Genomic DNA, 26,858 nt, shown 5'->3' on the forward strand with positions numbered 1-26,858 from the left:
TGGCTAGAGTTCTTTATAATATTCCCCTATCTTCTTAATATCTCTGAGCTCTGTAATGGTGTCAACCTCTTTCATTCCTATATAGGTAATTTGTTCTTATTTCCTTTATTTCTTGATCAGTCCCTATAGGAGTTTATTAATTTTATTAATTACTCAAAGAAATGTTGTGACTTTGTTCACTTACTCTGCTATTGGTTAGTTTTCTATTTCTATTTGTATAACTTCTTCATATAAAGATGTGTTCCATTGATATTTTAAACTTTTTTTTTTGTTGAGGTGAAATTCCTATAACAAAATTTAAAAATTCCTATAACAAAAAAATGATTCTGAAGTGTGTAGTTCAGTGGCATTTAGGGTATTATCAGTGTTGTGTGATCACCACTTTCTCAAATTGAAGAATTGTTTCTTCACTCCAAAAGAAGCCCCTGTATCTGTAAAGCAGTCGCTTTCCCGTTTCCTCTTCTCTCAAAGGCTCTGGCTTCCACCATTCTGCTGTCTCTGTGGTTTTGCCTATTCTGGATATTTCATATAAATAAAATCATACACCTTTTGTGTCAGGCTTTTCATTTAGCATATAATTTTCAAGCTTCATCTACTTTTTGATCACATATTAATATTTTATTCCTTTTAATGGCTGAATAATATTCTATTTTATATATATAATAGATATATATATCTATTTTATATATATATAAAATAATTTATTCATCCATTTGCCCACTGACAGACATTTGGGTTGTTTCCACCCTGTAGCTATTGTGAATAATGCTGTTGTGGATAATGTCTTTCAGTTCTTTGGGGTATATACCTAGGAGTAGAATTGCTGGGTCATATGGTAATTCATGTTTATCTTTTTGAGGATCTACTACATTGTTTTCTACATTGACTGCATCCTTTGTATTCCTGCCAATAATACATAAAGATTCCAATTTCTCTACACCCTTACAACATTTCCTGTTCTCTGTTTTGTTGAGTAATAGTCATTCTAATGAGTGTGAAGTAGTATCTCTTTGTGGTTTTGATTTGCACTTACCTAATGACTAATGATGTTGAGCATCTTTTCATGTCTTGCTTAGCCATTTGTGTTTCCTCTTGGGAGAAATGTTTATTGAGATCCTTTGCCCATTTTTAAATTGAACTGTCTTTTATTGTTGAGTTGTAAGAGTTCTTTATTTTGGATACTAAACCCTTATTAGATATATGATTTACAAGTTTTTTTTTCCACTCTGTAGGTCATCTTTTTACTATACTGTTAATATTCTTTGAGGTGCAAAAATTTATATTTTTGAAGTACAGTTTATCTATATTTTTTGTTTCTTTTGTTGTTATATCCAAAAATCTACTGGCAAATCTTGGGTCATGAAGATATACCCTTGTATCTAACTTTGAGAGTTTTATAACTTTAGTTCTTCTATTTAGGTGACTGATAAATTTTGGGTTGATTTTTGTGTGCTGTCAGGTAGCTGTCCAACTTAAATCTTTTTCAAGTGTATATCCAGTTGTCTCAGCAGCTGGAAAAACTACTTGTTGAAGAGACTATTAGTTCCCCATTTACACACATGTCAAAAATCAGTTTGCTATAGTTATATGACAATTTCTGGGCTCTCAGTTCTATTCGACTTGTCTATGCCTACTTTTATGTGAGTATCACACTGTTTTAATCCTGTAGCTTTGTAGTAAGTTTTAAAATCAGAAGTGTGACCCCCTCTAACTTTGTTCTTCTTTTCAAGAGGTTTTGGCTATATAAGACCCCTTGCAATTCTTTAGGAATTTGAGAATCAACTTTTCCATTACTGGGAAAAAAGAAAAAAGCCATTGGAATTTTAACAGGGATTATATTGAATCTGTAGGTTGCTTAGGAAATATTACCATATTAACAATATTGAGTCTTACAATCCATGAACACAGGAAGTCCATCTATTTGTTTATTTATTATCCATGTCTTTAATTTCTTTCAGCAATATTTTGTATTTTTCAGCATACAAGACTTGCTTGGTGAAATTTATCCCCTAGGTATTCTATTCTTTTTTATGCTATTGTAAATGGAATTGTCTTTATCATTTCTTTTGGATTATTCATTGTTAGTTTACAGAAATGCAAACGACTTTTGGGACAACTTTAGTAAGTTTATTTATAAGCTCTAACAATTTTTGAGTTTATGTATATATGTGGATTCTTTAGAATATCCTATGTATAAGATTATGTTATCTGTGAATAGGGATAGTTATACCAATTTGGATACCTTTTATCTCTTTTTCTCACATAATTAGTGTGGTTAGAACTTCCAGTACAATTCTGAAGAGAAGTGGTAAAAGCCGACATACTTGTCTTATTCCTGACCTTAGTGGGACGACTCTTAGTCTTTCACTATTAAGTATGATATTAGTGGGGCGCCTGGGTGGCTCAGTGGGTTAAAGCCTCTGCCTTTGGCTCAGATCAGGGTCCCAGGGTCCTGGAATCAAGCCCCGCATCAGGCTCTCTGCTCAGCGGTCCTCCTCTCTCTGCCTGCCTCTCTACCTACTTATGGTCTTTGTCTGTCAAATAAATAAAAATAAAATCTTAAAAAAAAAAAATAACAAAACAGAGCTCTCCCTTAAAAAAAAAGTATGATATTAGCTGTGAGTTCTTCACATGTTAACCTTTTTCACATGCTTAACATTTTACATGTTAAGGAAGTTCCCTTTTACTCATGTGTAAGTGTGTTTTAATTTGAAAGGATTGTTGGATTCTGTCAAATCCTTTTTCTGCATCAAGAAGATCATGGAGTTTTTTTCTTCATTATTTTAATGATGTTTACATTGGTTGATTTTTCATGTTGAACTACCCTTGCTTTCCTGAGATAAAATCCTACTTGGTCATATTACATAATCTTCTTAATAATGCTGTTGTATTCAATTTGCTTAGTTTGGTAGTATTTTGTTAAGAATAGCTTTTTGTTATGAATATTCATAAGAAGTATTTATAGTTTTTCTTTCCTTGTGGTATCTTTGTCTGGCTTTAGTATCAGGGTAGTGCTATCCTCATAAAATGAGTTAGGACATATTCTGTTTTTAGAAGACTTTGGGTAGGATTGTTATTATTTTTTTTTAAATGATTGGTAGCTTCACTAGTAAACTATCTCGTCCTGGACTTGTTTTGTTGGAAAGTGTTTTGTTCTCTGATTCACTCTTGTTATTTGTTATAGAATATTTAGAGTTCTATTTATTGTATTAGTTTTGGAGTTTGTGGGTTTGCAAAAATCTGTCCACTTCATCAGGGCTATCTCATTTGTTGTCATATAAATGTTCATAATATTCTCTCATAATTCTTTTTACTCCTATATGGTCAGGGGCAATATCCCCACTTTCATTTCAAATTATTTTGATAATTTGAGTCTTCTCTCTTTGTCAATCTAGCTTAGATTTTTATCAAATTTGTTAACTTAAAAAAAAACTTGATTTTGTTGGTTCCTTTTGCTTTTTTTTCTATTCTCTATTTCATTCATCTGTTAATCTTACAAAGAATTGTTATTTATGATGAGCTGTTTTACCTGCTGGTTTCAATTTTTTTTTCCTTCACCTTGATCTTTTGACACTTTGGTTACAGTTTATCTCAATGCAGAGCTCTGCATTTATCTGTCTTAGAGTTTGTTGAGTTTCTTGGATGTATAGATATATTTCTTTTATCAAATTTGAGAACTTTTCAGCCACTATTTCTTCAAATATTCTTTCTGATCTTTTCTCTATTTCCTCTCCTCTGGCTCTCCCATTATTTGTATGTTGGTAAGCCCGATGTTGTCACATAGTTCTCTTAGACTGTGGGCATTTTTTTTCATTCTTTTCTCTTTTCTTTCTATTTCACAGATTGAATAATTTTAGTCAGCTTATCTTTAAGTTCACTGATTTTCTTTTCCTCTTCATATTCAAAGCTGCTATTGATGAATTTTTATTTTAGTGGTTGCACTGTAAGCTCCACAATTTGTTCATTTTATGATTTCTATCTTTATTGAAATTCTTTTATTTTGTTCAGTCATTCTCCTGGTTTCATTGACCTTACAGCTTCTTTTGGCAATTTGAGCATCTTTAAGACTGTTGATTTAAGGGCACCTGGGTGGTGCTGTTGGTTAAGTGCCAGACTCTTGGTTTTGGCCTAGATCATCATCTCAGGTTGTGAAATCGCACCCCAGGGTGGACTCTGCACTCAGTATGGAGTCTGCTTGAGATTCTCTCTCCCTCTCCCTCTGCCCCTCTGGTTTGTTATCTCTCTCAAAATAAATAAATATATATTTTTTAAAGAATGTTGATTTAAAGTATTTTCAAGTAATTTTAATTCTGTGCTTCCTCAGGGACAATTTTTGTTAATTTCCCCTAGGGATGATTCATATTTCCTGTTTCTGTGAATGCTTCACAATTTTGTTGGTTGTTGAAAGATGAACATTTGAGTATTATAGTTAAATCTAAAAGTCATATTTTTCATCATCCTCAGGGTTTATTTTTATTGCTTGCTATGGGTTGTAGTTGTTTACTTAGTGAATTTTCTGAACTGTTTTTGTAAACTAGTTTTGTTTTGTATGGTAAACTATTTTTTGGTTCCATATGGTCTCCAAAGTTTCTGTTTCTTAAGCTTCTGGTCAGCTAGTGTTTTGACAGAAATGTCCTTGAATGCCTGGATCCCCACTGCCACAAAAGAAGAAGGAGGTGGAGGACGAGGAGAAAGGAAAAGGGAAAGGGGGGGAAGGGAAGAGAAAGAAAGGGAAGGGAAGGGGAAAAAAAAAAAAGGAAAAAGAAAGGAAAGAAAGAAAGAAAAAAAAAAAAACTCTACCAGTACCAGCAAATTGGCTCTATGCTGTGGCACTTCTTCAAATATTTTCCAGGCCATTTATAACTCTGCCTTAGCAGTTCTTGCTGTGCTAAGCATAAACATCTGTCAAAGATAAAAGCTTAGGGTCTTCTCAGATCTCTTCTGAGTATCTTACCCTGGACCTGTGTATGACTTTCTAAATTACTTGTATGTATTTTTGGGTGCTCTAATTTCCCAAAGAATTTCTCTTCCCACCTTTTCTTCCACGCATATCAGCAGTTAGTCCCAGCTATAATTTTTTTGCCCCATACAGCACTGGTAAGTTTTTCATTTACTTCACAATGTTTTTTAGGAAGGTCTTCTCTAAAGATACTTTACTGCGTTGAAAGAATTCCCAGTTAGGCAAAACAAAGCAAATGCCTTGCATCATCCTTCAGGGAGACCAAAGCTGGCAGGATTTGGCAATAAGGTCTGCTCTCATCACTCTGGAACCAGGGGTAAAGGTCCCAAACTGGAAACGTGTGCTGCCATCTTCAAGACTGCTATTGATCTGGGGAAGGAGTGGAGCAGGGTTAAGCAAAAATGCTACAAAGCTTTCCTGCCATTTTAAAGCTGCCTTTTCCTAATCAACATTTGCTTTGTTGCTATAAATCCTTTGACTATTTCTCAAAGTTCGTCCTGTTGATTCTGGCAGTTTTTGCTCTATTACTCAGTCCTTTTGTAGAGGGACAGGCCCTTGGAGCCACCTCCTCTGTCCTGTTTGCTGGCATCATTCTGTCTTCACTGATTTTTACATTTTCTGTCTCATAATAATTTAATACTACAGATTTCCCTTTTAGCATTTCTTTCACTATTCCCAACAAAAATTGTTGCATTGTATTTTCTTTGTCAATCAATTAGAAATATTTTCTAATTTTTCTTGTGACTTACTGGTTGATCCTTGGGTTATTTAAAAGTATGTTGTAAATTTTCTAAATATTAGATGTTTTCCTAGAAATATTCTTACTGCTGATTTTTCATTTAATTCCTTGGGGAGGCGTTGGTATGGGAATATATTCTCTAGGATTTCAATCTTTTGAGGGGTTTTTTTTTGAGACTTATTTTATTGGCTAAGCTACTGTCTATTTCAGTAAACATTCCACATATAAGCCAAAAACCAGTGTGCATTCTGCAGTTGTTGTGCTGTGATCTAATTGAATGTTAATTAAATCAAATGGTTGCTAATGTTGATCAAATTTATGTCCTTACTTGTAATTTGTTTGTTTGATCTGTTACTGAGAGAAGGTTGCTAAAAAGTTCCCCTAGGTTTATGGGTTTGTATAAGTCTCCTTTTACTTCTGTCACTTTTGTTTCATGTGTTTAAAGATCTGGTATAGTGGTTATGTCTTTCTAACTAGATGGCCGTTTTATCATTATGAAATATTCTGCTTTATCTCTGGTGTCACTCTGGGTTCTGCAGCCTACTATTTTTGATGTCAGTATGTCTCTACCATCCTCTTTATGAATAGTGTTTACATTGGTATATCTTTTCCAGCCTTTCAGCTGTGTTTTCATGGGTACGATGTGTCTCTTGCAGATAGCATGGAGTGGGGTCAAACTTTTCTTCTAGCTTCTCAATATTTGCCTTATAATTGGAGATTTAAATTATTTGCCCTACTGCATTTGTTGATAAGGTAAGGAGACCATCCTGCTGGGTTGATAAAGCTCAGTCCTGCTTGGAGAGCCCAGGCCTGCTTCCTCCCTTTATTTGCAGATGTGAACCCTTCGAATATTTTGTAGCTCCAACTCTATCTCAGGACATGCCAGATAAAACTTTCTAGTCTTGTTTCAATGCCTCCTTCATCACTGTATCTACGGTGACTAAAAGTGAGGTTACACGTTTTTCTTCTTTAAAATATGAATTAAAACAAAGCAAGCTATAGTGAAATGAAACTAGTATTTCTTGGGTATCTAGTAATATAGTTGGATTCATTCCTTATAACAGCTGTCTTTGAACTTTACTTGAACCGCTTTTTAGATCACATATTGGAAAACATATAAAACAAAAAGAAAGTTTGAGTAAACATTTGAGGTTATGCATTATAATATACAAGCTTATTTTAAATGCAGATATTGTTTAATGGAGTTCAAAACCTGCCACCTTCAGATATGACATCTTGGCATATTGAATATTTTAAGCAGAATGAATTTGAGAAAAAGGCTGAAGCAAGAAGGTCTCTCTGACCTTGAGGTTCTTTTACCCTGAAGTATGCAGGGTGAGAGAGTTGTACTCCTTATACCCAGAGGAAAGGAGCCACCTTATCTCCAAGACAGAGGGACACCAAGAAGAATCTAAACGAACAGGCCTTGCTAAGTTTCCCCCAGTTTACTACACTTAGCTCATATTCTTTGCCTTATCATACCTTTCCACAGCTTTGCACTTTTCATCAAACCTTGCATAGAAACATTTGGGTTTAGCTGTTACTTTGAGTCTTTATTTCCTTATCAGAATTTCCATGTCACATAAAACGTATATTAAATCAATTTCTGTGCTTTCTCCTGTTCATCTGTTTTTTCACTTTGATGTTCAGACTCAGTCAAGGACCCTAAGAGGTTCAAGGAAAAATTTTGTCTCCCCTACAGCTAATTAGTGGATACTTGATATAATAGAAAGAGCATGTGAGATCTGTTCTCACCTAGGCATTTATCTTTTTTGATCTTCAAGTTTTTCATCCATAAAGGAGACAAGATTAAAGAGTGATACTGTCTATCTAACTCTATAGAATTATTATTCCATTTTGATAAGATAACATTTGTGAGTGTTTTTGCAAAGTTCAAACACCATGGAAATGGGTATAATTTCTAATGATTCTTTATATAGAATGAGAAAGAAAACTAAGGGGAATTGTATTTCTTTTTTTTTTAAGGATTTATTTGTTTATTTTAAACAAAAAGAGAGAGCATGTGGAGGGGGAGGGACAGAGGGAGACAGAGAATCCCTGCAGACTCCCCGCTGAGCACAGAGCCCAACATGGGTCTTGATCTCATGACCCTGAGATCATGACCTGAGCCAAAATCGAGTCAGATGCTTAACTGGCGGAGCCACCCAGGTACCCTAAGAGAGATTGTATTTCTACTGATCCCCAGGTTATGAGTTCCTTGAGGAAAAATACTACATTTTTTTTTCTTTATTCTAACAATGTGGAGGATTACATTTATTAATTTTGAATGTTAACATTGCATTTTAGAAATAAACTCAAGCTGGTAATAAGGACATAGTATTCTCCTTTTGTATGACTTGATTCAGTTTTCTAATATTTTGTAAAATATTTTACACCAATATTTACAACTGACACTTGTCTGCAAATTTCCTTTTTTTTTTTAAATACTACATTTTAAAATCTTTATACTTCTAGTACCTAGTAGAGTGCCTTACATTTAGTAAACATGAATTATATATTCTGAGTATTCAGGGAAAAATTATCTCATCCATTTAGAATTATTTGTTTCATAAATGAGATAACATATGAAACAAACCTTAAACACTGGACAGAACTTTTTTGACAGGTAAAGTTGTTAGGCAGGTCTCTCCAGAGTTAAGGAATAGCATCACAGAAGTAGGAAAGGAAAGACTAGGTGGATATGAAAGCTTAATGAAGAATTTACCATGATGCTCTGAGGCATTTTCTAACCATTTATGTCTTCATTATTAGAGTCAGTATAAGTGGGTTTAGAGTTGTTTAGAAATCTTCATGACAAATCTCCACGGAGCATTTAACTTTTACCCCATTGAGGTCTCTTTATCGAAGACTCAGCTCTCTTGATTTATCTTTTCTTAGAATGTAGAGCATACAAAAAGTCAAGGGTGTTAAAAAAGATTCACCTTTCCAGCTAATGAAACAAATATGAAATAAAAAAAAGTTGTATTTTTTTGAGGGGAAAAGCTATCAGATTGGCAAAGATTTTAAGAAATTATAATACATGAAACCTAAAGTTGATGAAGCCATTGAGAAATGGATATTTGAAAGTATTGCTAGTGAGAGCAATGTTGCAGTCTTTTAAAAAGATTTTTTTCATCTTGGTAGTATTTATCCAGAGCTTTTTAATTTTGCATACATCTAGGAAATTATCCTAAAGGAATACCTATGCAAATCTAAAAATAGTGATCACAGAATTATGTGTAACAGTGGAAATTTGGAAGCAACCTAAATGCTCCAAAAAAGGAGACTGATCAAATAAATTGCGACATTCATAAAATATAATACTATGTAGATATTAGTGTAATTATGAAAAAAATTCTAATTAATACAGAAAGAAAAATATTCATTATAAATCATTAAAATGGTTTAAAAAATTAAAATAGTTTAGTTGTCACATTTCTTTATGCGGACTTGGGAAGTATAACCAAAATCTTAACAGTGGTATTCTCTGGGTAGTGGGGATATTTGTATCTCTGAAACTTCCTATAATAAACAGTTATTATTATATAGTAAAGTTATATAATAAGTTATTACATAATAAAATATAATTTTTAAAACTACATTGCATAATCATGTAGGTGACAAAGATCTTTTGCTTGGCCAAACTTTAGTCAGGTTCCTGAACCTTCTCCTAGGCCCATCTGTACACTTACTTATAAAATCTAATTTTAGCAAAAAACCTACTCAGTCATTTTAATCAGGACCCCTTGATATCACCCTCAATATGTGACCAAATTCTTCCTCCTCTACCACCATCCAGGTGATGTCTCATCATCCTGGCCTGTCTTTAGCAAGAATTCTGTTAATTAGGTTTCTATAGAATTCCCCTTATCCATGATGTTTCCTCTTAGTAATTTTCCATGACCCCCACCCTGCAAGGTGGTTATAAATTCCCATTTGCCCATGCTACCTTTGGAGTTGAACCCAGTCTTCTCTCTTCCCTATACCTATTGTAAGGGTCTTCAATAAAGTCTGCCTTAGCATCCTAATAAGTGTCATTGAATATTTTTTTCTTAGATGTCCCTATCTTCTTTTCCCAGTCTCTAATTTATGTCTTCTTTATTTATAAGCAAGGCTGAGAAGTTGAGAGATCACAGTTTTGCTAAAGAATGAGACTCTCGGGGAAGATCAATGGTGATAAAGGCGGAAAAGTAGGTGGAGTATAAAAAAATAAGCTGGCAGGTTAGAGTTGACTGGCTATATTGACTGGTAAGTGAGAAATTGTTGTTCTCAAATAAAATGGGCACATTTTATCCTAAGAGCCAGGGAACGAAGTTGAGAGCACTTTCTGCATTGTAATGCCTTCTCACATATTTCCTCTCTTTGGCTTTACAGAGAACAAGCAGTACAATTCAGCAAGGTCTCTCCAGATGGGATCCTGTTAGCACTCAGCTACCATGCACCAGAGTTGGATAAAATAGTAAGGTCAGTCACACAATTGCAAAGTATGCTAGTCTATGAGGAACATAAAAACAACAAGAAGGTGGTACCAAGAGTGTAGTTAGAGCTTTGCCGAGAACTCTAGCTGTAACATGGAAACATGTAATTCAATTCTTCATCTGCCAAACTTGAAATGGCAATAATATTTATTAGTATTATGGTTTGATTTATAAAATCTCTTTTTAGGTACCAACTGTCTCCTTATTAAATTAACATGAAAGAAGCACTTACATATTATTAATTTAAAATGATGCCAAATTATTTTTCTGCCTAAGGGCAATGATAGGTTATAGTCTATTCTTTTAACCAATTATAGATCATAAAAGGGGATTTGACATGCTTCTAACTGGAAGAGAGTAAGGAAGTTCAATGACAACTCATGATTCTGTTAGAAAATACCAGGTCTAAAAATGAGAAAACAACCAAAATGCTTTGACTTATTATCAGTTTTTACAGAGCAATGGGACACCTGGGTGGCTCAGTCAGCTAAGTGTCTTCCTTGGGCTCAGGTCAAGATCCTAGCATCCTGGGATGGGGCCTCTCATTGGCCTTGCTGATCAGCAGGGAGCCTGCTTCTCCCTCTGCCTGCTGCTCCCCCTGCTTGTGCTCACTCTCACACACAAATAAATAAATAAAATCTAAAAAAACAACAACAATAACTTTTATAGAGACAAAGGGAATAGCATATATCACTTAAGCAATGCAGACTTCTTAAATGACCTATTGGAGAAACCAAAATAAATTTTTAGAAACCATTTGGCAATTTTTTTTAAAAAGCGTGCTCTCTATAAAAGATGGGTAGGAAGTTAAAAAAAAAAAAAAAGAATATGAAATCCAAAGGGACTCTGTTTGGTAAAGAATAATTATAGAATTGTTAAATATGTAATTTTAATGAGAGTAATTAAAACTATATTGTATATAAAAAAGAGGAAAATTAATAATTCATAGAAAAGAAACAATAAACATGATCAACCATTCCGCAACTGTAGGAAAAAAGTTAAGTAGTACAAAACATGAAAGCTATCAAAGAGAAAATGGTTAGCTATGAGAAAAAGTAAAGAGAAATATGTCTCATGATTTATAGGTATTTCTGAAGAAGAATCAAGTCAGAAAACACAAATAGAAACAATAATCATATATGTAATTTAAGAAAACTTCTTTCTTGAAAAGAATGCATTGGTTGAAAGAGAATTCACACAATAATGAAAGGGAAACCTACTTTCTAATTAAATATTTAAATGACAAGGATTTAAAATAATCAAGGAGATTTTTATGTATTTATCTGTCAGAGAAAAAGGGAGAGACAGGCAGGGAGAGCAGCAGGCAGAGCAGGCAGAGGGAGAAGCAGGCTCCCTGCTGAGCAAGGGAGCCCAACGTGGGGCTCAATCCCAGGACCCTAGGATCATGAGCTGAACAGAAGGCAGACGCTCAACTGACTGAGCCACCCAGGTTCCCCTCAAGGAGTAGACACAAAGGAATACATTCAGACCTTTCTCAGTTTTATTTGGATATTAAAAACCAGGAGAATTTTTGTACACTTTAATAGAGTTACAACCCTGAGAGACCTGTTTGTTCTGTTTACTTCTGTAGCCTTGGAAACTGGGATAGAGTCTGGCACATAGTAGACACTCAATAACTATTTTAATGAGTGATGGATGAATGAATAAATAAAGGTTAGCTAGTTGTCCATCATGTTTATGAAGGCAAAGCATTGTTAAAAATTTAATTTACAGGGACGCCTGGGTGGCTCAGTTGGTAGGACGACTGCCTTCGGCTCGGGTCATGATCCCGGAGTCCCGGGATCGAGTCCCGCATCGGGCTCCCAGCTCCATGGGGAGTCTGCTTCGCTCTCTGACCTTCTCCGCTCTCTGACCTTCTCCTCGCTCATGCTCTCTCTCACAGTCTCTCTCTCAAATAAATAAATAAAATCTTAAAAAAAAAAAAATTAATTTACAACCATACATCCTCCTTGGACAGCAAAAAAGACTTTTAGCATTGTATTTTAGCAGATGAAAATATGTAGTGTGATTAATACTTCAAGAATTGAAAAGTCATAGTATCAAGTAAACCAGCAGTGCAGATGGTTACAAGAGGGTTGGACAAAATCACCACTGTTGATAGCTACTCTAGTGAGACCAGAAGCTGGTGCAGAGGTTGCTTCCTTCTAGTTGAAATATCAAAAGAAATAATCTAATTATGAGTTTCTTTCACTCATTATAAGCCTAAACTGTAATTGTCACATACACACAAATTCTGTAAAACTGACTCTGACTTCTTATAGGAGTCAATTCTGCTCTTCCTAGAGAAGCAACCCCTCCTTTATCCCCAACACACAGAATGAGAACACACTAAATTGTGGTTCTCTTGCATCTAAAATGTTTGGGGTGAATTATTTATATTTTTTGTCTGTGATTTTTACTTTTATTTTATCAGGTATTTATATTGAATTTTTATTTTCAAAAATGAATACAAAATTATCATAGTGGTAATTTCTAGTTGTTGGTCACTAGTGGTTAAACATTGATGGAATGTGTAAATGAAAATAAGAATTCAGTTTTTGTACTGTTGAAAGATAGTAGATACTTCACCTGAGAGTCCAGTAAATTACTGAGGAGACAAACCTCTTCTCTTTTGTATATGTTATGTTTGATTTTTTTTTTTAAAGATTTTATTTATTTATTTGAGAGAGAGAACACAAGTAGGCAGAGAGAAAGAAGAGGAAGCAGGCTTCCCACTGAGCAGAGAGCCTGAGGTGGGGCTCCATCCCAGGAGCCTGAGATCATGACCTGAGCCAAAGGCAGAGGCTTAACCCATACAGCCACCCAGGCATCCCTGTGTTATGTTTGATTTTGACAACTTTTGAATCATACAACAGCTCTGAACAAATTTTCTCTAAAGTTGGCTCTTAAAGTCCTCATTGTATCTTTCTGACTAAATGAACAATTCAAATTAGATCTTGATTCTTCATATAAGCTCCTGTTTCTTCTCCATGCCTCAAAAAGCCATCACTGACTTTCACAATGCAGGACACTTTTTAGAGTCTTAACTTGTTTCAGCAGATTTGCCTGAAGGTGAATGAAGCGTGGAGATTTAGATGGAACTGTCTAACATAAGAACATGTTATTCTACATTAGTAAGAAGAATTAAACCATTCGTTCTGCTGTTCCCCAGGTTTCAAAGCCAATTTTCTTCCCCCTCCCAAGGTAACTTGCAAAAGTGAGGAGTCAAATTATTAATTCAGAACAGGAGACACCATATTGTTACACAATCAACTCTCTGTCTTCTAAATGATGGACTCAATGAGGATGGACCAAGAGAGGTCACCTTCAGATATATTATTATAATGAAAATTACTGGCCTGGAATTAGTGGAACAAGATTATGCCAGAGACCCCTTCCTTTTTGAAATATGACTTTTTAAATACGACAAGAACTACAAAATAAGATAAATGTTTTTCAGTAGAGGAAAGTAGATTCTTCTGATCCACTATTTTGGGCTGTTTATCCTTGCTTCCTTAGAGTTTTAACTCCGTGTAACAATGGAAAGCCTGAGAGGGCTGTAGGATATTATTGTAACTAAGTAGTTACTATATGGGACATGAAATAATTCTTTCTCAGAAGCAATAATTAGCCACTCAGAGTTTGCATTCAGGCAACTAAGTTACCTGAAAATTTGGTCTGGTACAGAAAACAGCTAAGAGAATACAAACAACACCCATAAAGACGGCTAGCTATTATGGGAATAACATTGCAAGCTAAAAATAATTTGGATAGAAGATAAAATGGTTTCCAAAGTGGTTCATCAATCTCAATGCAAATTTTGCACATAGGAGAGTGCACTGTGAATCCATCAGACTCCAACAGTGCCTTTCGCTAGACTTCACTTCACCTTGTCAAGGAAATAGTTAAAAAACATGTGAGCCCTCAACTAGGATGCCAGGCTATTAAAGCCATTTAAAAAATTGTCAAGTTTGCATTGCGCAAGAATCAGAGTGAGTGGAAACGGGCCCTTGATGAACCATATTTCAGTCTTGAATAGTACAATTCAGTGCTGTATCCTAATAACACATTTTAAAACTTTAGTAACTTGATATGATCATTAAGCAAATGAATACATGCTTTTCTAGTTTAGAAATTAGAGAAATTTCAGAAATTTTAGTTTACAAAGTAGAGTCCTCCACTTTGTTGATAATATGGTTCATCTATTTTTTCAAAATATATTTGAGTACCTATTAAATGCACTGTAAAGTTACCTAGGCAGACTGTGACATTTACTTGGAGTCAGATATTTAAATCAAATGTTTATTTTGCTACTCAACAATTTTATTAAATGTTATTATCTCTAGTAATTTGTTCATAAGCTATTTTGGGTTTTCTATGCAAAAAAAAAAAATAAAATGTGTAAATGACAATTTCATTTATTTTCAATCATTTATTTTACTACTATTTGTTGTTTCATTTTACTATAATTTATTTGCAAAAATTGGCAGAAATGTCTTTGGCATCGATTTATTTCTTCATTTCCTTTTTGTCATTTTTGATATATTTTTTATTTTTTAAAGATTTTATTTATTTATTCAACAGAGAGAGATCACAAGTAGGCAGAGAGGCAGGCAAAGAGAGAGAGAGGAGGAAGCAGGCTCCCCACCAAGCAGAGAGCCCAATGTGGGACTCCATCCCAGGACCCCGAGACCATGACCGGAGCCAAAGGCAGAGGCCTAACCCACTGACCCACCTAGGTGCCCCTCATTTTTTATATTTTTAATGAAGTATAGAAACATATAAAAGTGCATGGAACTACATGTATAACTCAAATTACCACAAAGAAAATATCTGTGTAGCCATCATCGTGATCAAGAAGTAGAACATTACAAGAACACTGGAAGCTCCCAATAGGTCTCCTCTCAATTTTGACCTCTTCATTTCCTGAGATTTATTCTTCCATTTCATCCAATTTATTGTTTCATTTTGCTGTTCTCTATTCTATGGATATAACATAATTGTTTTTCTGTTGATGGGCATTTGGATTGTTTCCAATTTTTACTTATACAAGAAAGATAGCTACATACATGATCATATGTGTTTTTTGGTGCACATGTGCAAGTATATATATTTTAGCATATACCTGTAAGTGAAATGGCTGGCATTCACAGATACTGATACTCCATTTTCCAAAATGGCTGTACCAATTTACAGTTCCATCAGCAATGTAAAAGAATTCCTACTTCTTCATATTCATACCAGAATTTGGTATCATCAGTCTTTTTAGTTTTTGCCATTTTGGTGGTTAGATAGTTGTATCTAATTATTTTAAAAAGTCATTTTCCGGGCGCCTGGGTGGCTCAGTGGGTTAAGCCGCTGCCTTCGGCTCAGGTCATGATCTCAGGGTCCTGGGATCGAGCCCCGCATCAGGCTCTCTGCACAGCAGGGAGCCTGCTTCCTCCTCTCTCTCTGCCTGCCTCTCTGCCTACTTGTGATCTCTCTCTGTCAAAGAAATAAATAAAATCTTTCAAATAAATAAATAAATAAAAAGTCATTTTCCTGAATACTAATGAGGTTCGTCCTCTTTGCATATCTTTTTATGTCAGCTGAGTATCTTAAAGCTCTATTTTACCTTTCACATTTCAATCTGCAATCAACTTGTAATAGATTTTTATATATAATGTCAAGTATAGGCAAGATTCTAATTATTTCAGCACTACATTCTTCAGTTCTACCTTTACATAAATCAAGTATGTCAGTGACTGAGTTAATATCTAGATTCTATTATGGTTCATGGTCTTTTTTTCTGTTCTTGTACCAGTATCCATATTGTATTCCTTATATAGATTTACAAATAAGAATTGATACCATTAAATTCCTCCTACTATGTTCTGAAGTTTTTACATTTCTGTTTAAGTTTCAAAGTCATATGACAATTTAAAAAAATGTCTTACTGGGTGCCTGGGTGGCTCAGTGGGTTAAGCCGCTGCCTTCGGCTCAGGTCATGATCTCAGGGTCCTGGGATCGAGTCCCGCATCGGGCTCTCTGCTCAGCGGGGAGCCTGCTTCCCTCTCTTTCTCTCTGCCTGCCTCTCTGCCTACTTGTGATCTCTCTCTGTTGAATAAATAAATAATTTTTAAAAATGTCTTACTGAGTTCTTGAGATTGTGTTGAATCTCTAGGTCAATTTGCAGTGAATTGATAACTTTAAGTTTGATTCTTCCAATCCATGAATATAGTATATTTTTCTATTTACTTAATTTTTCTGTTGTTTCTCTGAACATTTTATTGTTTTCTACTGTATTTTTGTATTTTCTATATATTTTCTTACACATCATTTTTTCCCAGTCTGTTCTTAAGTACCTGATGGCTTTATGATATTATTAATTTTTAAAATGTTTTCTGCATATGGAATGTAAGAATTGATTTTTGAATATTCATTGACCTTTATCCAGCAATCTTGCCAGGCTATTAATTTAACAGTTTTCTCTATACATTTTCTAAACTTCTAATTATATCGTTTGCAAGTAATGGCAATTTTCTTTTTTCCAATGTTTTTATTTATATAAGTAGTTAGTTCCTTATTATATAATTAGGATCTCCAGTGCAATGTTGAAAAGCAAGGTGTTAGAAATTTTCATCTCTTCAAATGTTGCTTCCACCCATTCCCTCTTTCTACTCCTTTTGGAATTCCAATTTACCTGTAGAACTTCTCTATAATCTATTTATCTTACCTTCTCTTTTGTGTTTTTCTAAACTTTTGTCACTTTCTGATTCATTTTTAATGTTTTATTTTAACTTATATTAGAAGTCCATAACTTTCTCTCCAGTTGTGTCTGACTATTAACCCACCCATTGAGTTCTTAATTTTAATTATTACATTTTTTAGTTCCAAAATTTGTCCCTAATTCTTTCTTTTATAATTCTAGCTCTTTGCCAAAATTATCCACTTACATTTTTATCTGAGAACATATTAGGAATTATTTAAAAGTATGTATTTGAAAGCAACTGAAATTAGCACCCTGATCCTTGGAGTCTAACTCTTTTGGTATTTACTAAAACCTGTGAATTTAGTAGCACAATTCTCCCACTGGCAGGATCTGAACATCAATTTTTTGGCCTCAGTCCCTTGGGGATGTTGATTTCTTGAGTTTCTCATCCTCTCAGTTTTTTCTCCCAGGATTTGCAAATCCCCTCAGGGAAAAATTGGCCACATTTACTTTGCTGCATTTCCTTCTTTCTCCTATACCTTATTTCCACAATTTCTCATTGTTTCTTGATTGTCATTATTGTTGTTGTTTCAGTGTTTTCTTTTCTTTTTTTTTTTTTTTTGCAGCTTTTGTTGTTGTTGTTGTTTTTATTTGTTCTTTTAGCTGTCCCAATGGCTTCAAACCTGTTTCTTGTGTTAGTCTACTTTGTCCAGTTCTTTTCAGTTCAAGGGTGGAGCCAGTTATTTAATAGTCCTCTGCTGATATTTAAAATTTCTTTATTTTTCATTTCTATTCTAACTGTGAAAGAAAATTTTGAGAAACTTTCAACCAAAGAGAACATAGAGGAACATCTACTGAATATCTATTATGTACCCCACCATCAGTTTGTATTTTCATTAATCATCCCCAAATTCTACGAAATCATCACTTTTTATCTCTTTTCAAAGTTAAAAAAACAAACAAAACACAATAAGCCTAAGAAAAAGTGGCTAGAAGATTTCCCCCCATGAATTCTTATATATTAATGGGATTCAGGTTAAATGAAGAAGTTAATTCAGGTGGCATGGGCAGATATTGAACCAATTGAGCCACCTAGACACCACATGTATAACTTTTGACTCCCCCAAAATTTAACTACTAGTAACCTACTATTGACTGTAACCTTACTGATAACATAAACAGTCAATTAGCACATTTTTATGATATATATATTATATACCTCAATACCCATTCTTATAATAATCTCTAAGTTTTTCTTAATTTTTTTTTTTTTTTTTTGTATTTCTAGGCTAGGCACTTCATTTGCAAGTGTTTTTTCAAATTGTCAAAAATCTCAAAAAAATTTTTCCAACATATTTATTGAAAAATACCCACATAAATGTGGACCTGTGTAGTTCAAACTGTGTTGTTCCAGGGTCAACTGTATTTGCTTGCAGTCATATTCTAACTAGGTTCCCTTATTCCTCATTTTAAAATCATCATTTTGAATTTTCTCATTCCTTAATCTCATTTCTTGCTTCCTGATGTTCATCCAGACTCTTAATCTGCTTCCTTCCCTGCCACACTCCCATTTTTTTTTTCAAAATTTTCATCAGCTGGAATGATTGCAGCCTTAAGTATAACTTAGTCAATAGTATTTTAGCTTCATGCTTTCCAGCTTTCAGTTTTCAACTTCTGTATTTCTCTTCATTTTTTTAAAAGATTAATTTATGTATTTTAGAGAAAGAAAGTAAGTGTGAGTGAGGGGAGGAGAGGCAGAAGGAGAGAGAATCTCATGCTGATTCCATGCTGGATGTGAAGCCCGATGCGGGCTGAGGGGGTGCCAGTTTCAGGACTCTGAGATCAGGACCAGAGCTGAAATCAAGAGTCAGACGCCTGACCAGCTGAGCCACCGAGGCACCCCTTTCTCTTCGTTATTAATTGCTGTCCAATAAATGGTGATTGTGTATTAGCATGCAAAACACAAATAAGGAAGAGCAGTCAGTCTTTCTGAGAAAAGAAACCAAAAAAAGAAATTCTAAATAGTATTTCCCAAAGTGAAGTTTAGAAACTTCTGTGCCCCACCTAGATAGGCTCATGGAAAAAGGGGGAATATAGAAATAGCTGTACCTAAGATAGAGAAAGACTAAGGAGAATGACACAGAGAGTAGAAGAAAAGGGGTACTAGATACTTATGTTAGGGAAGAGTTACTGTATGGGGCTTGTGACAGGGGAAATTATATTACCATCACCTCTAGATTAAGCACAATTTCTTAGTCTTCTTTCTGTCCTACCCTTCCTAAATAAACACATTTTAAAAATATAGTAAATGTTTATTTGAGTTATACAATAATAAATGAACAGGAAGAAAATTATATCAGTAGGAAAAAACAACTTCATATGATCTCATAGCAAATGCTTTCCATGTGCATTATCTAATCTTCTCTTCATTTAGCATTAAAAGTAATGGGAAGGTCAGTCTCCTGGGGGAAGGTTAGATTGTGTTATTATTATTTAATATTAAGAATGTGCATCATTTTATTTTGCATAAATTTTAGTTTGAATGTTGACTGAATATTTAGGTGATTGTTAAATTCGATGCTAACTTACAGGGCTTTGATTATTCCAAGACTTCTAAGACTTCTCTGGTGGTTTCTGAAACAAAAGAACAGCTGGACTTACAGTTACCTCTGAGTTTACTTGAGAATCTTATCAAAGAACACAATTTTATTAATAAAATTTCCAGCCCACTCAGTTAAAAACACCAGATGGCACTGTTAAAGAGATGTGTGGGAAGACTGAGAGCATAAGTGTGTTAAGGATAAAAAGGATAAAAGGTTTAAACCTTGACTTCAATCCATGTCTTTGGGTAATCCTTTCTACTAGAAAAATCTAGAGCTCAGTAAAATATTACCTGACAAGTTATATATTAGCAACAGGCTCAATTTTTACTTTAAAAGCAGTTAATTTTAAAAAGGTTACTTTATTTTTATTGTATTTTCTGAATTCATATTACTTATATTTGTGCAACTATGAATAGTAGAGTGAGCTTAAATATTTTAATTGCCTTATTTTGATTAAGAAATAATGTGAATGGTGTTGGGGGGAATGCCTGAATGGCTCAGTTTGTTAAGCGACTGACTCTTGATTTCAGTCGTGCTCTCAGGGTGGGGGGATCAAGCCCCAGATCAGCTCCATGCTCCATGGGGAGTCCTCCCCCTGCTTTCTCTCTTTTCAATAAATGTATTGTGTCTTTTTTTTTTTTTAAGATTTTATTTATTTATTTGTCAGAGAGACAGAGAGAGAGAGAAAGAGAGAGTACAGGCAGAGGGAGAAGCACGCTCCCCACTGAGCAGGAAACCCAGTGCAGGACTTGATCCCGGGACCCTGGGATCATGACCTGGCAGACGCTTAACTGACTGAGCCACCCAGGCGTCCCTCAAATAAATTTATTTGAAATAAATAAGTCCTAAGAAAGAAAGGGAGGGAGGGAGGAAGGAAGGAAAAAACAAAGGAAAGGAAAGGAAAAAGAAAAGGAAAGGACAGGAAGATGTGGGAGAAGTATTAAAGAAAGCAACTTAGGAGACAATAAGCCAAATACAAATTTAAATATAAAGTCAATTAGTCATTTCTGACTCTAATCATTAAAGTTATTTTTCATTTTCTTCTGAATGACATTGCAACTTTTTTTTTTTAAAGATTTTATTTATTTATTTGACAGAGAGATCACAAGTAGGCAGAGAGGCAGGCAGAAAGAGAGGGAAGCAGGCTCCCCACTGAGCAGAGAGCCCGATGTGGGGCTTGATTCCAGGACACTGAGATCACAACCTGAGCTGAAGGCAGAGGCGTAACCCACTGAGCCACCCAGGTGCCCCAACATTCCAACTTTTCTAATAGGCTGGACTTCTCATTTTTTTAAACATTCTCAAATATGGATTCTGATGGCTACTTCTGATTTAGAAAAGCATTAATAGTAGTCATTCGTTTCCAGTGGTCATAAGTAGCCCATGATAACAAGAGGTTTATTCATTAATTAACTGGAAAATGTAGCTATACCTACATCTTAAAAAGGCAATATATATCAAATGTGTATATAATACAATATATATAAATAATAAGATAAGATATATATGATAATGAATAAATTATAGAGTAATAAAATGTAAAGTCTTTCCAGCTAAGCAAAATAAATAAACATAAATAGTGGTTTTATAGCCATCTTGATTAAAAAAGTATTGCTACTACTGGCCCACCCCACCTCTAAGTTTACCTATCTTCTAGCCAGCTGTGTTTCAATGCATTTAAAGAGATTCAAGTGAGAATGTGTTTGGTATAGCAAAACCATTTCAATGATAGGAAAAACTAGGCAAATAAGCATCCTAGTGATGGTGTGTTGTCAAAAACCTAGTAAGTTAGGAAATCCAGCTGCTCAGTGGCAGTGGTAGAAGCATCATAGACAATGCCCAGCATTCAGAAGCAGTATGTTTTATTAGTAGGGAAATACCAGGAAATTACATGTTGCTGACTCTAAAAAGAGGAAGTGAGTTGGTAAAGACAGAAATAAGTCTATCTTCCTCTTCTCTGTGTTTTTCTCTCCTTCCCTCTTCAGACCAGAGGATGAATAAAAATTAGACAGCAATTGGACTAATTGCAGAAAGAGATGGAGGTAAGCCCCCAAACTCGCTGACTTTCAGACCTCTCCAGAAAGCTCCCATTCATTTTCAGAGTGCAAGAGCTGCTAATTTGGCAAATCAGATGAATCGCCCAGTTTTTGACTGTCCCTCAGCCTTTCTGAGTCTCTCGCCAACTTTTCCTTTGTGCCTTTACCTCCTTCTCTTCTTTCTCTTCCAGATGGCGGAGGATCTAAAACCACAAAGACTGCATTTTACCTGTTAAATGCCCTTTTTTCCCAGCAAGCGAAAGCACAATAAATTGTGGACACGGGGGTTATGATAAACTGATGAAAATTCACTGTAGGGTGTGATGGTCCGTTTCTGCCATCCTACGGCTATATTATTTCTACTCATCTCATTCTATTTCTTCCTACATACCTAGTTAACAAGAGACAAAATCACCGTCCAAACCAAATAATTTCATTGCCTGTTTTTCTCACTCTTGATAGTTGCAGAAGACTCTAAAAGCAATAAATGTGGTGGTGGTGGTGATGGTATTTGTACAAAGACTAGGCACAATAAACTGGGAAATTTGAAATTTTGAAATTTATGACAGGGTGGTTAAATATGAATAGGGATTTTACTCTGCCAAGTTGAGCAATTGTGAATTCTGTTTTATAGCCATTTACTCTAAGCAACAGATAAAACCAAAAAATATGTCAGAGACATTGCATAAATGAAGGACCTCATTGTATTAAAGACATTTCACTATATTAAAGGGACCTCACTATAATAAAGCACAGATTGACTCTTATTCAAGATGCAAAAATAAAATTCTCCTATTCAAAGTAAGTAACAGACAGGTCTTGGGGTATCCATATTTTATATGGTATCGAGGTATCGATAATAAAAGCTATCCAAAAGGAATTTCACAAAGAATTAATTTACATTTCATTTTTCTTCAATATGTAAAACAATGAAGAAATTTTCAGGACATAAAAATAGAAGCCCATTTATTTCCTAATTTGCTTGTTTATTCATTGGAACATGATATTTATGAGTCCTATTATGTTATTGGTAGCACCTGGTAGTTTAGATAGCCTGAGGGCTCATCTGAAGCTACCTCCTCACCCTTTCACTGTGGAAACTAGATTTCTCTGTGCAAATCAACATAATATGGGAATATATAAACTAATGTCAAAGAGAAAAGTTCTTCCTCAGGCTTGTTACATTTTTTTGAAAGTTTAACAAATTTAAAGATTTGGAGTGCCTATCAAAGGACAGTTGGTTGTAAATCATGGCATAATAGAAGGACGTGATCATGAAGGGAAACATTAGTCATTTACATCCAAAAACTGTCCAAAAAAATGGGTTCATGGTCTGAGAACTTGAGTTATCCAGTCTAGTAGTAATAGATCTATCTTCTGTGGAAAAAGATGCACTGGCCCAATGCTTTTAAGCATTCATTTCAAATAACCAATTTCCCCAAATTTCAAATAACCAAAATTCCCAATCATAAAGAACAATTTGTGATTTTTCTTTCAACATGCAGAAATTCTGTTTGCAATGTCACTATTTCGGTAATTTGCTTACGGGGATGAAATCCACTGGTTGTTGAACTTGATTTTTGGCTTTTAGACTTATCATGGTACATTAATAAAATTGACATTCTGATTTCTCTGTATTTGTCTCATAGACTTACGTCAGTTATTCAGACTGTTTAAGTCTGATCAAGTCTGGAATACTTAAAGTGCCATTTTTAGAATGCTTTGGGGAACACAACTGTCCCAAGAATTGTAAAGAGGTATTTCTAAAATTTAGATTCCATCCTCAAATACATTTGGAACTGGATTCATATTCACAGTTTACTTACTCACTAGCTATATGACCTGCTTCAAATTCTTTTTTTTTTTTTTTTTTTTAAAGATTTTATTTATTTATTTGACAGACAGAGATCACAAGTAGGCAGAGAGGCAGGCAGAGAGAGAGAGGGAAGCAGGCTCCCTGCTGAGCAGAGAGCCCGATGCGGGACTCGATCCCAGGACCCTGAGATCATGACCTGAGCCGAAGGCAGCGGCTTAACCCACTGAGCCACCCAGGCGCCCATCTGCTTCAAATTCTTAAACCTTTTATAATACGAAAAGAAATCCTTATTTTATATATATTATATATATATATATGGATAGATATATATTATATATCTATATATATTTTGTATATGAATTGGAAAACTATATTTTAAAAAAGGAAAGTACTGAGCCAGTGCATAGCACTTAGTAAGTGTTTAGTAGGTGGTAAATAGTGAGCATAGCAGCAGTTACAGAAAATAGTCCTTAAATTTCTGTACTATTTATGTCATTATGTCATTATATCAGAAGTCATTGAAATTATCATCACATCAGCTTACGTAACATTTTATTCATTTGTACTTACAGTTCCTTATGTAAGCTGGAAACTAATATTAAACTAATTTCTAGAAAATTTTTCTAACAACAGGTTTAAATTCACCATCAAAAGACCTTCAGGCAATTCATCAGAGAAATGAATGATGGTGAATGTGATCTTACAAAGCATATTAATAAATATATGAAAAAAACATGACTCATCAAGAAGAGTAAACATAGCTCTATTGACTAAATTATAACAATCAACCCGATGATAATAAAACATTATGTGAAGTCATATAATAGCTTTTATTGGGGCAACTGTACATTTAACCAGTGATGATAAAAGCAAAATATTACAGAAAATATCGGCGATAGCAAGGATTATAGTTTCTTTTTTTCTTTCTTTCTTTTTTTGAGAATGAGGAGAGAGCACAAATGGGCAGGGCAGAGGGAGACTCTTAAGCAGACTCTTCACTGAGAACAGAACCCAGCATGGAGGTCAATCTCCCAACTCTAAGGTCAAGATTCCAAGATTATGACCTGAGCCAAAAACCAAGAGCTGGTTGCACTTAGCCAATTGGGCCACCCAGGTGCTCAGATTATAGATTCTATAAATTAGAGAAGTTCTAAAACATCCAATCAAAACATTTATTTTAAATTAAAATGCCCTAATAAAGAGCCCGTTTGGGTCCAAACGATGACTGATCACTCAAGATGTATCAATAGGCCCTATGACTTTTTACATGAATCATAAATACAGTTACACAGTTTAAACAAGAATGTTCAGCACAGAAGAAACTTCCTCACACCTTATGAGATTACCACTCATCTTATTTTTTTAATACCCTCCATTTTTTCACATCGATACATATAAAGGTAGAGTGTAATGTGTTGAATTGATCTGAATTTTTAACTTTTGTAACTAAAGTTTAAAAACAACAATAAAATGTAACTTTACTTTAAACAAACTCTATAAAAAATACTTTCTTTATCTTGATCTGTATATTCTACAAGTTAGTTAGAAACCGTCAAAACCACCATTTAGTTACAAATGACTGAAGTACCTGAACAAACAATTGTCACATGAAGAAATAAAAATTAGCAATCAGGAAAAATTGACAACTGTGTTCGATATCAAAAGAACTGAAAATAGGGGAGGCTGGGTGTCTCAGTTGTTAAGTGTCTGCCTTTAGTTTGGGTCATGATCCCCAGGTCCTGGGACTGAGCCCGGAATCAGGCTCCCTGCTCAGTGGGAAGCCTGTTTCTCCCTCTACAACTCCTCCCCGCTTGTGTTCCCTTTCTCATTGTTTCTCTCTCTGTCAAATAAATAAATAAAATCTTTAAAAAAAAAAAACACTGAAAATAAACATAATAAGATATTAACTTTGTTTATTAAATCAGCAAAAATAATAGAAACTCCTAGGGTAATAATATTCAATGCTGGTGAGGTAGACTAAAAAGAATATTGATTTTGGTGTCTGCCAGTTTGAATCCTAGATCGCTGGATCTTTCTATTGCTATGTGATCTTTAATACATTTTTTGCCTGTCTGAGCTTCTTTTTTCTTATCTTCAAATGTGGGGATAGAAATATTTTCTTCCTAGAGTTGTGGTAAGAAATTAAGAAGGATGATTTCTGTTCTTTTTCTCACGAGTGAATATCAATAGTATGTGCATATAATTGACACTCATTTGATATTTATTAAATGAGTAATTGGATAAACAAGCAAAGAAATAGGAATCGAAGCTATAAGAGCAATAGGCAAAGAGATACCCTATAATTGTTTATTCCTTTTTTTTTTGCAGATGTTTCAACAAAACTTTTTATAATGCTGATGTCAAAATAAACTGATTCAGTGCTTTTGGAAATTAACATGGAAACTTGTTATAAATGACATACAATTTTTCAAATGCAACCATTTTTTTCTAGCAACTTATACTTCACATTTTTCCTAAATAAGATAAATGCTTTATGAAAAACATCTTCAAATAGTGCTAAGTGTAATAGTGAAAAAATTTAAGCAACTTACAAGTTCATCAAATAAGAACTTGTTGACTAAAAGCTAAAACACACAATCACTCAAATATTTTATAGATCATTTAAAAGATATATGTGAAGATCCTATGCCAAAATAGAGAATATATTTTATTGAGTTCTGTTTTCTTTTACCCTGGTAGCACCTTCATCCTCTTTCTTCTAAGATTAATCCCTTTCAGGATTAGCATGGCTAACAGTTACAACTGAAGATACTTGGATATTCGTTCACAGCAAATGTAAAAGTGAGAGAGTACCTTCCAGAAGTTCTTCCAGAACAGTGAAGAGGAAGTTTCCCCCAAACTCCTTGCCAATCACTGTTAGCATCTCAATATCGTGAATGTTGCCATTGCCTATCTCTGGACCAAAAACTAAAAATGGGAGTGTGAGTAATATTAGAACTGCCAGGCCCACTCTTAGAGCTTTCTAGGAGGCACTTAAGCTTCAAGGCCGAGATGTAGTTAACTAAATAGTGGAAGTCACTTTGGAAGGAGATAGGAGATAATGGATTCTGACTCGTGAATAGCATGTCCACTATAACATCCCCAAAGGGAAAACATTTATATATTTTTAATGTCAGTGCACATATAAGAGAAAAAAGTATTAGCCAAAGAATACTTTCCAGTAACAATTTGTTTTCGGAAGTCATTGCTGCTGGATAGATAGGACTCAAGAAGTTCTAAGATATGCTTGTAAATGGGAATTTTCCTGCCTGGCACATCTCAGGGAGACCGTCAGGACCTCCTTAGCTGTCCTTCAAGCTGTGCTTTCTTTGCCCTCCTGTTCTGTAAGAGGCGGATCCATTTTCTCTGAGCAGAGTTCTCTCTCTGATAGCATGGCCTGGACACTCTCAAGCTTTTAAGGGATGGAGTCTTTGAGCAGAAAGCATGATGATGATGTTCTTACTAGATGATGTTCTTTCTTAAATTGAATTTGCTCCACCAAAAAATGTTCCCTGGCCTCATGTAGCCGCAGTAC

This window comes from Mustela erminea, chromosome 2 (assembly GCF_009829155.1).
Source record: "Mustela erminea isolate mMusErm1 chromosome 2, mMusErm1.Pri, whole genome shotgun sequence".
NCBI classification, from domain to species: Eukaryota; Metazoa; Chordata; class Mammalia; order Carnivora; family Mustelidae; genus Mustela; species Mustela erminea.